This window comes from Triturus cristatus, chromosome 2_2 (assembly GCF_964204655.1).
Source record: "Triturus cristatus chromosome 2_2, aTriCri1.1, whole genome shotgun sequence".
NCBI classification, from domain to species: Eukaryota; Metazoa; Chordata; class Amphibia; order Caudata; family Salamandridae; genus Triturus; species Triturus cristatus.
The window spans coordinates 873,225,229-873,241,731 of record NC_140582.1 but is presented as its reverse complement, the minus strand read 5'-3'; the positions used below and the strand labels follow the sequence as shown (position 1 = coordinate 873,241,731).

Sequence of the window (16,503 nt, the reverse complement as noted above, 5' to 3'; positions counted from 1 at the left end):
ACTACTTTATTTCCAAACCAGATGAGCAAGGCCCATTAAAGCACAACTCCCTAACCGGGCTCCCATTCTGAACTGGCAAGGGTCACCGTCAGCAAATCCTTCCATTTCAGTTAACCACGCACGAATGATTTTGAAGTGCTACTTCCTCACTTAAACTACATGTCCCAGCATGCATCGACCAGCTGACAAAAGATTCAGGAACCAGCTGACGGTGACCGCGATATGGGTGCAGCACTGTATTTTGTTTTGCACAACATGTGGCAGATTGTCTCCAGAGATCGCATTGGGTGTAAAGGATGAAAGATTTAAAAACAGAAATAATTATCTCTAGTTGGTGATGAAAGACACATCATGTACAAAGTACCAACTAAACTCCCAGAAAATAGAGACCCTTAAATATTCATGAACACTATTGGGTCCTGGAAGACAGCACTAGAAACGTCCCAGCAGTTCCAAGCAACTGGGCCCCAGTCTTGGAATGGGACTTGAGAGAGGTAATGGCACTGGGCTCCCATTCTCTCTGTGCCCTTTCCTTCCGCACAGCAATCAAATGTCTTGATGTTATTGATGGTAGCTTTTCATGCCAACCGTATCACCTGGGAACTGAATGAAGTATGTTTTAAATTGACACACCGCATGAGCTGAACCACAGAGGTGGCATGTGCCACCAGACTGAGCAAAAGGCCCTCTCAGCACACCATATAAAAGGAAACAAATCATCAGGATTTTATCGAAAGATATGAGATGATTAGAAATGCCAGATTTACACAGAAACCAGTTCCTGCTTGGCAGAGTGCCATTATAGAGTGTAACCAGTGTACCCACGTTCTGTTTTAACAATCTCTTCTAGGCCCCCAGTGCTAGTTCAGCACCTTGCGAGCCCCAATCTTTGTTCTTTGTAAAGTACAGGAACAAACTTCGGGCCTAAGAGGGATAGAAACAAAAACACCTCATAAATATAACTTTTATATAGGCTGCGCTGCTGTAAAACATGGCCAAAACACATCAACAAAGCCAGTAGTCCTTGCATAGGAGACACCTGTTGGCTCTGCCAATACTTGTTTTACCCTGACACCTCGTCCACACATTTATGGGGTAAGACACCATACTGCTTGAACCCTTCCGAGAAGGGGTCCTGCACCTCAGTGTATGATTTTTTGCCTCACCACTTTAAAAGTCCACCAGCCACCACTGCAGGGATCCAATAAGAGAGGTAAGAAATTAGGCTACTGGCTGAGGGGTGCAAACCCTACTCAAGCTACAACCACAATCCTCATCAGGGTGAAGTCCCAAGCAAACCCCAAATTAACCTGTGCTCCCCGAGCTCAACCCTCTGAAAGCTTGACACTAAGAAGCCAGGCTTAACTTAGAGGCAATGTGTTAAGTATTTATGCTGCAACTGGAACAGTAATAAAATGTATCATAACACAAGAAAAATCTCTAAACCAGCTTAGAAAAGTAGAGGACCATTTAATAAATTATTTGAGACAATAATGACATAAATCCAATCAGTAGAACCAGAGATATGCAATCTTAAATATTTTAGGACCAGATGTACAAAGCTTTTTTGAGGTTGCAAATGGCCAGATTCTGTTAACAACCACAAAAAAGCATTTTTAACCTCTTCTGTGCCCATGACGAGATAGTCTCGTCATGGAGCACGGTCGCGCTGTGCCCATGACGAGACTATCTCGTCATGAACCCCGCCCGCTAATGTAACGCCCGGCACAGGAGGGGGAAAGGGCGTGGCACAGAAGGGGTTAAATATACAAATGCCGAATTTGTAATTGGGTTTGCGATTCAGTATTAGGAATTGGCATGTTTAGGGTGTACCTTCCTCATAGCGACACAGTGTGGTATGTGCAAATGTTTTGCGACCGAAGTGCGGTAAAAAAACATTCACGTTTTACCACCAACTCCGATTTGGTGGCAACCCATTCGCAAATTAGAAGGGGTCCCAATGGGACCCCTTCTCTTTTGTGACTGTTGGGGAAGGCATTTTTTAAGAGCAGGCAGAGGTCCCACAAACCACTGACTACACTTAAAAAATGAAAAGAAAACTTTTAATTTTACATTTTAAAACGCATCCTGTTTTCCTACAAGTAAAACGAGCTGCATTTAAAAAAAATAGTTTTATTTAAAAGGAATCACAGACATGGTTGTCTGCTGACCCCAGTAAGCCACCATTCCTGTGATTTTTGTGATTCCCAGTGTGTAGCAAACCAAGCCCTATCTCATGATTATTAATGAGGTAAGTATATTCGCAACCCACTGTGAATTGCTAAATGTGTTAAACACACATTGGTGCATCATTGTTCGCGATTAATTATTGTGAATTGTTAAAATACGCTAATTGGTAATCGCAAACCTTAGGATTCATACATCTGCCCCTAAGTGAAAATAGCACCAAAAATCACAAAACAGCAGCTGTGGTTGTCTGGTCACATCGAAGTGGCCCATCTTACCAACACCTAGCTTTCCTTTGTCTCTCTGTCTGGAAGCAATGCACAAATACCAACTGCCAGCCACACCTAGTCATGTGATCTAATAACAGCCTACAGGCACCAAATTGTTAAGACACAAAAATGCCAAGTTTCTAAAAGTCACACAAACATACAAATGCTAAAACTGACTAAACCTTTGAAACTCAAATTAATCCAGTCGCTATATTCAATAAAAGCGATCACTATTTAATCTTTTTTTAAAACATCATACAAACGCTTTTGTTTTTGCTGTCACACACAGAAGACCAATCACAAAATTAAATCATACATTTTTTTCCTCCCACCAACAATTGATAAACAACAGTGGATACAAACAAAATTAATTGACACAAATACATCCATGTGAATGATACACAACACAAATAACATAAATGTAATACACCAATTTATCACTTCATATGTTACAAAGTCCAGAGCACATGCTTAAGGGAAATACATTATATATACACCTATAAGGCACTTCAAAGGATTCAACTGCTCTCTTTTTTATGGACAATGTACCTCTGCCAACTTGTGACTTCTTGGACCAGGTTAAAAACGTTTACTATAACAATTGTTCATTCCCTGGATTTTAGTGTCACTCTTTATTTGGAATAAAAATAATTGTGACAGTAGGCATACAAATACTGGTCAACGCATTTCAAACCCACTACACCATCCTTTATGGGGTTCCCCTCAGTACACTGAACTGCTATCAGATGGCTTGAAGCATTAACACTAATGCGCAGGTCAAATTCTTTTACTGCAAAAGGGACTGACACCCCTACTTCAGAACTCGGTCTCCAATTCACTTTAGACTCCTTGTTTAAAAGATTAGAGAAATTTTTGAAAGTTATACACAATTTAGCATGAAAGTCTCGGCGTTGACTCGCTGTTCGAGAGCTGATGGCAACCACTCTCTACATTGACATCAGTGCCTGGTGAGCGTGAGCCACATGTCGGAAATGAGAGGAATCTCAAGTAGTGGACTGGGCACTCACATGTGTCCTTTGCTGATCACAACATGAAATGGCTCAGCTTTGATGCAAGCATTAGATTTCGATTTTCTAGGCTGATGATCAAGCACTCGTTCTCCTCTAGTGAACGTAATGTCTTTTGCATGCCAGCGCTTGTCTGCAAAGGCCTCAAGTTTTTTTTTATGATCCAAGTCTTTTATACGGGTTTTTTCTTCAGTACTTGATCTTCTGTTGGTCCATTGAAGTAACCTGGTCATCATGGATCTCCAGAACATCAAGACTGCAGGACTCTCACCCATGGTTGAGTGAGGGGTCGAAAGGTAAGCTCGAAGAATAGAATTCAAGACAGTTTTAAGGTCAAGTTTTTCAAAGACAGCACGTTGAACAGCTATCTTAAGAGTACTCATGAAAAGTTCCACAAGGCCGCCGGCCTGTGGCCAAAGAGGCATGCTCTTCTGATGCGGATTAGGATGGCTCAACTGTTGAACGGTGGGCTGTTGTCAGATTTTAAGATCACTGGAACACCCGATGTAGCAAAGATACCATCTAATCTCTCAATGACTCTTCCTTGCGTGATAAATGAGAGACCTTCTATCAGTAGAAAACAGGAGTATTCATCAACAATCACTTGTAGTTGATGTCCATTATCAAGAGGACCAAAGAATTCAATGACAATTCTTTCCGATATATGCTTTGGCAACTCCGACATGTTTAAGGAGTGTTGAGAGGTTTTTGATGAAAGGCAGTTGCATAGATGACAGGCCTTCAATTCTCTATCAACTCGGTCATCGAGATGAGGAAACCAGACTCTGTTTTGGACACCTCGTTTTGTGGCAACAATTCCAAAATGTCTTTCATGGGCCACTTCAATTATCTGTTGTTGCAGACTCTCCTGAATAACAATTCCTCTAACCTCTCAGGATAACGCCTTCTTGCATCACAGATAGTTCATCAATGTCATTTTTAAACTTCTGATATTCACTGTCACTGGTAAGAGGTCGAGTGTGCTGGTTCCAAAACTAATGTGTAAAAATGTATTTTATTTTTAACAGGTCACTATCTTGACTCGTGGCAGTGACAATTTGTTCTAACGAAATGGCAGCTGGGGTGCTTGACTCCCCAATGAAATTATGTAGGCTTTAGCAATCTTGGAAAGGGTACCAGAACACTGTAGAGGCAATCTTTAGAAGTAGTAGGCAGGGTTTTGTTATTTCCCTGGATGGTGTACCATAGTGTACTTGTATTCTTGTAATTGTCGACCCCAACGTTCATCTTGGCTTTTGGATTGCTAAGAATGTTCAACAATGCTTGATTATTTGTCACAAGCGTGAAAGGCTTTCCATATAAAAATATGTGGAAATGTTCACAAGCCCACACCACTGCTAAACTTTCTTCCTATGGTTGTGAATAAGCACTTTCAGTTAGGGACAAACCTTTGATTGCATATATCACAATACGTATTCAAGCATTTGATTGTCGGCTGTGCTGTGGAAGGATTGCGCCTAACCCAAAATGAATAGCATAAACAACAACATCTGTACAAAGCTTTGGATCTAAGTAAGTCTCTTAAGTAGCACTCTCAATAGCTTGTTTGGTTCTCTTGAAACTTTGCTTGCATTCACGTGACCACTGAAATAAAACATTCTTTTTCGTCAAGTCTCTCAACAGAGCACTCCCAGTGGCAAAGTCTTGTATGTATCTGGAACAGTAGCTGGTCATGCCAAGAAATTAATGCATTATGGAAACATCTTGTGGTGGACTTGCAGTTGACCATGCACTTTAGCAGGATCGGGTGTCATACCCCCATTAGAAAAGATATGATCAAAGAATTATGGCTTTCACATTTATCGGCATTCAAAGTAAAACCTGCATCTGTGAATAAATGACACACTTGCGTGACAGCTTTAGTGTACTCTTTCTGTGTAGCTCCAAAAACCAAAATATCATCATTGTAATTAAATTCATTCATGACAGGCTGCATGATATTTCGAATGACATCTTGAAATAGCGCTGCAGCTGATGACACACCAAAACATAGTCTTTTATGGTAAACAACGTTTATAACAAAACTTATTGTACGCAGGGAATCACAACGCGGTCGTTACAACGACCGCGTTGCGAGTCCGCATACCATTACTCAGCAAGTCAGAACAACAACTTGCGGAGGGGGGGAAAGGTGTTGGATTTAAAATCCAACACCTTCCCTACTGTCCGCACAGACTGGAGTTGGAATAGTAAATTATACTATTCCAACATCCAGCATCCCCCCTCTGCATACCATTACTCCGCAAGTCGTTGTTCCGACTTGCGGAGTAATGGTATGCAGAATCCCAACGCAGTCGTTGTAATAACCGCGTTGTGATTCCCTGCGGACAAAAAGACTGCGGGATAAGGAGGCATATTCGTCTTTTATATTCAGAACAGATCAATGTGCGTAGAAACGGTTGTGATGTATCTGCAATTTTCCTCTAGTTCCAACTGATGATCTACTTTATTCAAATCAAAGCCAGAGAAGATCTACCACCAATCAATTGTGTTATGTCGGCAATGTGCGGACTTGGATGTTCTTCTCGTTCAATTGCCTTGTTCACGTGACGCACATCGACGCAGATGGGTACAGTGCCAGAAAACCATGGCATGACAAGTGGAATACTCAAAGATATCATGTTTGAGTAAGGATTCAAGTACTTCTTCAGCAGCTTCCTCTAAATAAAATGCAATTCGTCTGTGTCTTTGAGAAATAGGACGGATGTCCTCATTAGTGTGTAATTGTACTTTAATATTCTTGAGTTTTTCCAACCCATGGAACAACGAAGGGAAATTACTTAAAATTGAGCATTCATGTTATAGTTCACAATTATCAGTCCCACATCAGCAGCTGTGCTGACGCGGAGTAAATAGACATTTGACATGTACATTGAAGTTCATGAATGGGTGCTTGTACTTTTGTTTTCTTGTGTTTCATTGTTAATACAAATGAATCTTAGATTTTGAATGGCATAAATGCAGCCCATGAATTTACTTTTGTTTTCTATAACTTAAGTCAAGCAATGGAGATGGTTTACTCTATTTCTCCTGATGAATAATGTTTATTGACATTCCACTGTCGCTAATATAATGCATTGAGCAACCTTTTCATTTTAGTTTAATCTTCGGGCAATGTTTGAACGATTTTGGTGCTTTTCCAGTATGAATTTTCTATGACTGTATCTTCACAAACGGCTTGTTCAACATGCACCCCTTTTTTCTGAGGTTAACATCGACATCGCACAACCATCGTCTTTCACTTGATGTTGATACTGAAGAACTTTTTGACGATGATTTACATGTCAATCAACTTTGTTTGGTGTCAATTTGCCTTAACTGATGAGGTCTTTTGGCCTTGTGGGCGTGCGTCCAACATTGCTTCTGAAGGGTTGTCTTTGTGCCGTGACGCACTTACTTTGTCCTTTGCCTTGCAAACCATTATAAAATGGTTCTCCTTCCCACAGCCTTTGCAAATCCGTCCAATAGTGGGACATTTATCTCCATGAGGAAACGTAAATCCACACCTGAAACATTTTTCAGTGGAAACATCACTCTGTGTCCCACTGCCTTGTGCTTTGGCTTAATTTTCTTGTTCCTCTCTGACTCACTCTTGGCACTTCTGGCCTCTATGTCAGCAGCTTGTCAATAGGCATGCTCAGCCATGGGAACTCGCTCCAGAATAAGGGATTCTCTCAGCATTCGTCGTCTCAATGAATCTGAAGAGCATCAATCAATAACTCTGAGATGTATAGCTTCTTAATCTTAAATTAATTGAATTTACAGTTTTTGATGAGTGCATCCAGTTTCTCAACAACTTTTTTCGAAGATTTCACCAACTTTCTATTATTCTTGACTGAAAATGTATTCTTTGTTATCTACATTTGACATTGGATTGAATTTAACAATTAAGGCTGCTCTGATTTAACAGTATGTAATTTCTTCAGCTTGTGACATTTTCTTTATGACTTCTTTTACAACTTCTCCAGCAAGTAAGTACTTGCTAATCTTCTTGTTATCTGCTTCTTCTACTGCATCAATGAAATCTTCAAATGTCTCTATCCATGAAGTCCATCTGTTGACAATATTCAGCTTTTTGGCAGCATCAATGGTGGTGGTTGTTTCAGGAAGGCGTAGCATTGTAACCATTGGTGGACCTTAATGATGTGGAAAGTAATGCTCTTGTCAACGTTGCTTGATGATCTTACAAACGATCTCTCAGGCCTTGTGACGGCTGGACTCTGGGCCATCTATGGTAATTACAGGAAACGTCGCCTCTTTCTTGGTCTCCATTGGAAAAACAACCTCAAATAGCACTCTTGATTTTCAATTTTCGGAGACCTATGTAGTTGTTCTGAACCCCAATCGGCAGCTTTGGTGGTGTGCCACTTTGCAGATGGACAGCTCCATAGTTACAAGCCCGGGCACTTCTTCTGGGGCCACTTCCTTTAAGGCTGTGGTATGATGACTGTCTTTACTCAGTTCTGGTAAGCAGATGACCATTTCTTGTATTTGACTTAGTTTGCCTTAAGGCATCTCTTTGTACTGTGTGACACCTGGTTGATCGCAGCCTCGCAGCATTTATGATCACAGCATTATCTTATCTTTCAATTGTCTGTCAGTATATCCTGCTGTTCCAAACCTGGTTGTATCCTCCTTTAGCGTGATCACTCTATATGATGTATAGCTTTAGGTTGCATAGAAGTACAGTACTTTACTTTCCGGCATTACCAGCAGATTCTTGGCCAACAATGTGTAGACTTCTCAGTGAAACTTTTGTTATTTGTTGCTTGATACATGCTGGAGTTGCACTTTGACTCCACTTACGCCAAACCTCGATTCGGCACTTCGACTGAAGCACATCTGGCATGCACAAGCAGTTTGCTGGACCACAGCAAACTCTCTATGACATCACTATCTTCGGGTTACTTGTCTCCTATTTCTTCACCAGCTGTAGCATCCTCCCCAGCCTGGGTACCCGCTAATGACTACGCCACACACGGAGCTTAGTATAACACGTCTTTATTCTACGTCACAGTTCTATGGAGTCCCTCAGGAGCCAAAAAGGTTCTCTCATTGCTAACTCACACAATGCTACACACCTCAGAGAATATCTCTGTCTAGGGACTCTTATGCCCCAAGTATGTTTGTACCCCGGCCGGAGCTTAATGTCCCAAATGCCTTTAAATATCAATGTCAGCAATGTCTGGCCACTGCATGTCATTAACAAGAAAAATTATGATCCAGCTGGGAAGTATATTTGGTCTCTATTGGTTGGGGTTTTGATTAGGGAAGCCATCTGCTTAGCACTAAGGTTTCTCATGCTTCTGGGTGCTAGGACGAGACATCCTCCTAATTCTAGAAGCAGTAAATAGCACATGAAGGTCACATCATCTGCATCCTCAGCCAACAGTTAATGTATAGTGCATATGAAAAGTGTGCAATAAATATAATTAAACAAATTATCTTGAAAACACACCTAAATCTTATTAAAATATTTTCAGTGCAGTGTTTATAGCTCATTTCAGGTAAACCTATATGATTTTACAGCACACTAGCTACAAAATACAAACACATATACACACATATTACACATATTAATGTTTGAAGCTTCAGACCTCTATAAAACTGACAGCAAATATCTTGAAATTTTTATTAGCATTTCCCGGGCCTTTATATGGGGCTATTAAATAGATGATTTACTGTGCAAGCAAGCACACAGTTCTGTGTGAAAGTTAATGCATTCAACTTTCCTCTTAATTACATCTGGAGAAAACACGTCACACGGATTACCTGAACTATATATTGACTCAGCATTGACTCCCATATGGTGAGGTAAAGTCAGAAATTATCAAATGAATGGAATTAATACTAAACCCATCCAATAAATGAATAAATAAGATTACCATTCACAGGGTTGGACTTGCCGATAGGGCAATCAGGCAGTGCTCAGTATGTGGGGCATTTTTATGAGGTTTGTGGGTTTTTTCTGTTGATTTCCCTTATATTACCATAAATCTTGCATATTGAAAGCCCAAATGTATGCTTTTAGACCTGTAAGCCTTAGGATGGTCTTCCCACAAACGTTTTGCCTGCCGCCTCCATTTTTACTGACTTTGTTTTTGCTGGCAGTAGGACTTTGTGCACTTTACCACTGCTAATAAGTACTGAAGTGCTTGCACTCTCTCCTTTAAACATGGTATCATTGGCTTATACCCAGTATGACATATTCAATTTACTTATAAGCCCCTAGAAAAGTGGCACTACATACGCCTATGTTACTAGTGGGTCTGCAACACTGATTGTGTCACCCACTTAAGCAGCTCTTTAAACATGACTCAGGCTTGCCTTTGCAGCATGTGTGTTCGCAGTTTTAAAATGCGATTTTGACCTCGCAAAATAAACCTTTTTCAATGACCAAACCTTCCTTTTTAATACATATGCCACCCCTAGGGTAGGACCTTGACAGCACAAAAGGCAGTATACAATGTATTTAGAAGGTTGGACGTGTACTTTTAAGTTTTATATGTCTTGGTAGAGGAAATCTCTTAAATTAATTTGTCACTACTGTAAGGCCTACCTCTCCCATAGGTATGGTGATGGCTGCAGGATCAAAAAGAGTCACCAGACAACTGTGTGTAGTTTCAGCTAGTCGGACACTCCCTCTGTTGCCCTAGGGGTAGTGTCGGCATGGGACAATATTCGATATAATCAGGGGTTGTTCCGGCCAAACATGCATCTGCTGTTGCGGCCAATCGTGCATCCATAGTCGACAGATGCACAATTGGCGCGAACAACCCCTGATTAAATCGAATGTTGTCCCATGCCGACACTACCCCTAGGACTACAGGGGGAGTGTTCAACTAACTGAAACTACACACAGTGCCCGATTCTGATCTTGTTGGAAAAGCATTGCAAACGACTTGGATCAGGAACGCTTTACAACCGACTTGTCCGCGTGCAGTCCGACCGAGCGTGTATGATGCAACTGCATTGTTACGGACTCAGCTCGGTGGGACTCCCATAGCACTCCATGGGAGCTTGTGTACCGACGTGCACATCGGCTCCCATAGCAAAAAAGGGGTGGGCAGGAAAAAGTATGCACCCTGTAACTGGCATCCCATGCTGCCCACCACACTGAACATTCTTGGATTGTGGGGACCCATGGGCACTCCCCCGTGAGCGCATCGAAGGGCTCCAGGTGAAAGGGGGCCTGCTATGACCCCACGAAGTTCAAATCTGGCAGCTGTTTCGGCATGATGAGACTGTGCCAATACAGCTGTCCGATTCGTGCAACATACTCGCTCGGTCGGAAAACGGCTCCATTGCGTGGCATGAAGCGGCTACGAACATGTCGGATGGACAGGTTCAGGTTTGTAAATGATTCGCATGGCGCCTATGGATACTCGCATCATACTTGGTCGTTCGGAATGGGAGATGATTCGGATGGAAAGATAGGCTCTGCATCGGATTTGCTCTTTAGAAATCCTGTTTGGAGGCCTTCCTTACGAGATCGGAATCAGGCCCACAACAGTTGTGTGGTGAGCCTTTTTGATCTGACAGACACCCCATACGTTTCTTGATTTTCATTCTTGTGTGTCATCATCCATACATAATTTACGCTCATACTTGATAATTTTGCTTTGCTCAAGGGTCTTCAGCCCACATCAGAATTCTTCATTTTACGATGGTCTTACAGATGTGGAAACATGGAAGAGGTGTGGTGCAGCGGCCAGGGAGGCTGACTCCGTAACCTGGGAGCTCATTGTTCGATCCCTGGCATCAGGTTAGCCCAACACCTTGTGACTCTGGGCAATAGCTCGCTTAATCTTCCAGACGGCCCCCAGTGCCGGTACACCTCGCCTGAGGTAGCTGAGCGCTTTACAAATGCTGGTAATATTATTATTTTTATTAATATTATTTTAAACAAGACCGAAACGTTGACAATCCAATCCATTTTAATTTGTAAATGTGTTTTGGGGGAATTGTTCATTGTATTTCCAATGATGTTTTCCTTATGTAAGAGTTTTAGAATTGGGTTATAACAAAAGTGTCAATGAGAAAGTATTTATTGTGGAATAATTTGTCTCAGCCACTTTTGTATTCATGTTAATTGTATTTTGTACCCCCTTTTTTGTAATACAACATAAATGTGTGCACTATAAGTATACACCCATTTTCCTGTAATTTGTGCTTCTTCAGTTGCTGATACATTCATTCTGAATCAATTCAATTCATTTTGTGAATTTATTTGTTAAAAGCCACCAATGAGGGCTTTATAAATTGTTTTTTAATTACATAAGCTTTATTTCCAAAATAACCCCTTGTAGGCACATTTACCTAACATTAATACTTTTAGAAAGATTGCATTTTCCTTCCCTAACCATTTAGTGTCTGTAGCCTGTCTCCGGTCATATGACTTTGTGTAGCTGACAGTTGAGCTTTGTGTATTTCTCCTAGACAGACACACACACACAATAGGGAGCTCAGGTGTACCTGGCTGAGCCATTACTGGCAGGATGGGAGGGAGGAGCTGGGCACAGCCCCACTTACATCTGAAGAGGCTGTGTATTGCCTTCACACAAATGAATGCATACCCCCTATAGTTAGTCTGGAGCAAGGACAGAGTAGGCAGAATGACTAGGAACTTCAAAAGGAAATCTCTGAACCTTCTTCCCCACCTCAAATGCAACACTGTGCATAAATACTGGACCTCAGATACCAATTCTTCAGTACACTTCTGGACCTGTGGATACTCTGCTGTGCTGTGCTGCTGCTACAAAGACGGTCATTCTGCCGGACTGAAGCTCTAAAGGAACTGACGCCCTGCTGAACTGACCTGCTGCCAGCTGCCCTCTTGCCTGGGGAAGAACTGGATCTGAAGAGGGAGTGGACATGCACTTGAACCCAGGAACCAAGAGTTACTCCAAGAGCTAGTCTGCTGGCCTTCTGATCTAAACATCAGTGACATAAAAGGCTCCCCAACAATGTGAATCCTCCCCAGAGTCCTGAGTTGTGCTGGACCCTTGGTGTGTCTCATGGGTGCGGAGATCAAGCTTTTGGGCTTTCTGCAACCCTGAACAGGCCTGTTCGCACAGATACCGCGTCACTGTGGGTGTAGCTTGTTCAGTAAGATTGAGGGAGGTTTAAGCTTCAGATTTCCCAACAATTACGCTGGCATATCTTGCTAAAATAAATTAGGAGATGCAGGACACGAGAAAAGCTTAAGAGGCAGTGGAAAGAAAGAGAAGTGAGTACAGTTAGGTGTACTTAAAACACCATAGTTTTAAAACTAACCAAGTTTTAAGACAGACGAGAGAGAGAATGTGTCTGCCTGGTTTTGTCAGTGTGGGCATGTAAAAATCCAGGGTGAAATCCAACAGATATCTCACCATACCCAAAAGCACCTATACCCAACTATTTACTACAGAATGCATTTTGTGGGGGTGTAGCACCCCAAACACTTCTCCTGCAGCTACGCCTCTGCTCGTCACTCACACCACAATTTAGAAAGAAGCTCCGTCAGCCCAGCTCTTCACACTGGGACATCTACCACTCATGTGGACCGCTAAGCTCCAGCAACAGCCCTCCATGGTGCCGGATGGCTCCTTGCATTTCGCTGAAAGCATCCCACGGCATTCCCCTTGCTCCTCACAGCCCTCTACAACATGAACAGGGCAAGCAGTAAAGTGTTTGTGCTTCTCCTTTAAACATGGTAACACTGGCTTATATCCAAATGGCTTATTTACTTTACTTATAAGTCCCTAGTAAAATGGCACTACATGCCCCCAGGGCCTGTAAATTAAATGCTACTAGTGGGTCTTCATCACTGGTTGTGCCACCCACTTAAGTAGCCTTTATAACAACCTGTGTGTGCTGTTTTAAACTTTTTGCCAAGCCCAAACCTTCCTCCTCCCATCTAGCTATTGTAGGTTTATTTTTGATTATGTTGCCCATTGTAAGATGGTGGCCGGACGTCATGAGCAATGACTCATTAACCTCACGATGAGCCCCTGTGCATTTCGCACATAATTTTGTTTTTCTTGAATGGAAAAATATTTATCCCTTTGAAAAAATTCTTCTACACTCCAGGGAATTCAGGGGGACGGGGTTCTGTCTCTGTCCCATCCAAGCCCTTACTGCTCCTTTCGCTCTTTCATTTGTTGTGTCCTTGCAGGGTTGTAAACTAGCTTCAAAATGTTTGTCATACAAGATCTCCTCTTTCACGCAGAAAACTACACCATTTGGTTGCTTATTGCATCTTGACACACACCTTTGTATAATACAACAGCCATCATTTTAACACACCTAACCCTTTATTAAAGGTTGTGTGAGCCCCACCCCACCCGCAGATGTCTCGCTGTCGTTTCAAGTGTCCACTAATCCTAACTGAGGTGACATTTTGAAAGGCAAATGGCTTTTGTTTGTGTATATGTGTACGTTTGTTTGTTGGGGGCTACCTACTGCGCAGGCCCTGCCCTAATGGATTTAGAGCACTGTAGCGAACACAGTGCACGTGCTAGAGCAAAGGCAACAATCATGACATAGACGGAACTCAAAAGATTTACAAGAGTTCAAACCGTGGCACAAAGTGCACACATTTTTTAATCAGGTATTTCTGTGTATACACTCTTTTAAAGCAAATTGCTGTCCTTGGTGTTCACATGCAGGGAACAACGACTACAACTATCACAACACAGTTGTTTTGACTGGATTTATTGTGCCTTAGCAACATTCAGTCCCATGTATGCTAGATGTCTTGTGCACAACCTCTGGACCGCTTTCAGCAAGAGCCGGCTCTAAGCCCATAGTGCTTGAATATTCACTTTCCTAATCACATAAAGTGGACAGACGTCTGTTCGTGATTTTCCCTTGAAATAATGGCTAACGTATCATGTTTGGCCAACTGATAGCTGTGCTTGTTGTGAGAGTCCTATGGAATTTTAGAAGGGGGGGGGGGTCATCACATGTGTTTTGCATGTGGGAATTTTAAGCTCATGTTTGAAGCAAAACTACAAGGCCCAGAATGCATGTGCTATTCACATTAACGCCAAAGTGACTGAAGGGGCCCCATCTGACTGCTGGAAACTCCGAAGTTGGGAGTTTGCAGCACAAACATGGACATTTTAATTTTCCATTTAGAGTTGCACATAGGTAAGTTGGCAAAAAAAAGGGAAAAGTTGTCAAATATCAAATGGGAATGGCCAAATAATAGTAAGTCTCCAACAACAGCACATGATAGAATTCTGCCTCCTATCTGATGGTTCTGACCTCAAGTTTGCTCCAGTCTTCACACGCTTTCTTCAGTTTTTGCTCCTCGTCATTGTGCTTGAGTAATGGGAAGGACATGGGGTGGGAGGGAGGCTGGAAAGCCCTGTTTGAGTAGTAGTCTGCCGGAGCCTCTGGGTAGGGAATCCTTTTAATAGGAGGAGTTGGCCTAACGGCTAGGGCAGTCGACCTTGAATCTGGGGAACTGGGTTCGAGTCTCGGAAATGACGCTGAACATCTTATGATTCTGGGCAAATCACTTAATTTCCCTGTGCCTAACAAAAATGAATGTGCCCTCATGTAACGTAACTGGTGCTATGTAAAGCGCTCTGATACTGGTCAAGTTTGCGCTATAGAAAACTCTGTAAAATAAAATATAAAGTAAATTACCTAAAGGAATACTTTGTAGTACTTGTGGGATGCCGTCTTTTTGAGCAGGTAAGCTGAAGATTTGGGAAAAGGAACTCAGAGAATTACATTTCTCCATTAACTTTCATAAAAATGGGGCAACTTTGAAGATGAGAAAATTAAAAAAACAAAGCTATTTTAGCCTAAAAACTGGCAGTCTCTGGCCGAAATTTGGAGAGTCAGTAACTCTGGTAGTGCCAGGCGCGCAACACCCATTGGGCTCACCGGGCTTCAGCCCCCCCCGTCATGTGCGTCAGCCCGGCTGAGATAGCCTCGCGGGCTGGCGTCCGTCTGATTGCAGCCGCACCCGAGTACTTAACAGGTCTTTAAAAGACCATTTACTCGTTAATGAGGCTTTTGTTGTGTGTTCACCCCTTCTTACAGCCACTCTCCCTATGGCTGGAAGACTTAGCCCCCCCGAAATCTTTTTCAGCCCCCACCGAAATCTTTTTCAGCCCCCCCCGAAATTTTGCTCTAGTTGCCCGCCTGGGTAGTGCGCCCGTGGTGCTGATTTGAGCATGCAGTGCAGATAAGGCCCCTCAGTGCCCTGCGTGTCGCTGCCGGCAATCAGGGCAAGTCTTTGGGGGTAGCCAGACTAATGGACTCATAGGTCACAGACACCGCTTATCTGCAACTGAAGGGGGTTATTCTATCACACAACTTCTTTTCACCAGCCAAGGAACCTCCCTTTACCAGTCTGGGTGCATCTGTTCACTAGCCTGGGTGCCTCTGTTCACCAGACAGGGAGCACCCCTTCACCAGAGTTGGCACCTTTTTACACCAGAGTGGGCACCTCTGTTCACCATGGGCACCTCCTGTCAGCAGCTGGGGCCTCGTCTCGAGCCTGGCACAGGGAGTCAACACTCCTGGCTCCATAGAGAGTCTGCCCCAGTGCAGGTTGGAAGGGGGCCCTGAGCTCAGTCTACCATTGGAAAAGACCACGTTGCGGTAGAATTGAAAAACAGCAAACTGTGAGAGCGGCAAACCAGCAACACTACTTGACAAGTAAGACTTTCTTTTTAGGTCGAGCCTAGACAGCGCTTGCAGTGTCTGCAAGACATGTTGTATTGTATTCTATGTCTATTAAAAAATTAACTGCTTTCTATTGGCTGTTGGCTGTGCCATTCAAAAATGTAGCCTTTGTATTGGTGTTGGGTTGTAAAAAACCCTCCATTTTCTCCTTCTGGCGATTTCACTTAGTGAGTATTTAGTTTGGCCATCACACTGTGTAGCGTGTGATGGCCCCTATTTACAGAGACATGCATCTGTTAGCAATTATCCTGATCATAACTGGAGTCTGACTTTCATTCTAACCTAAAGAAGCAGCTGTGTGGCTTTGTTTC

General features: G+C 42.7%; 1 protein-coding gene across 3 annotated transcripts in view; it reads right to left on the bottom strand.

Annotated features, from left to right (window-relative positions):
• Window positions 1–16,503, bottom strand: part of ARAP2 (ArfGAP with RhoGAP domain, ankyrin repeat and PH domain 2) — a 1,345,662-nt gene that overhangs the window by 772,546 nt on the left and 556,613 nt on the right. The gene's annotated exons all lie outside the window — the stretch shown is intronic.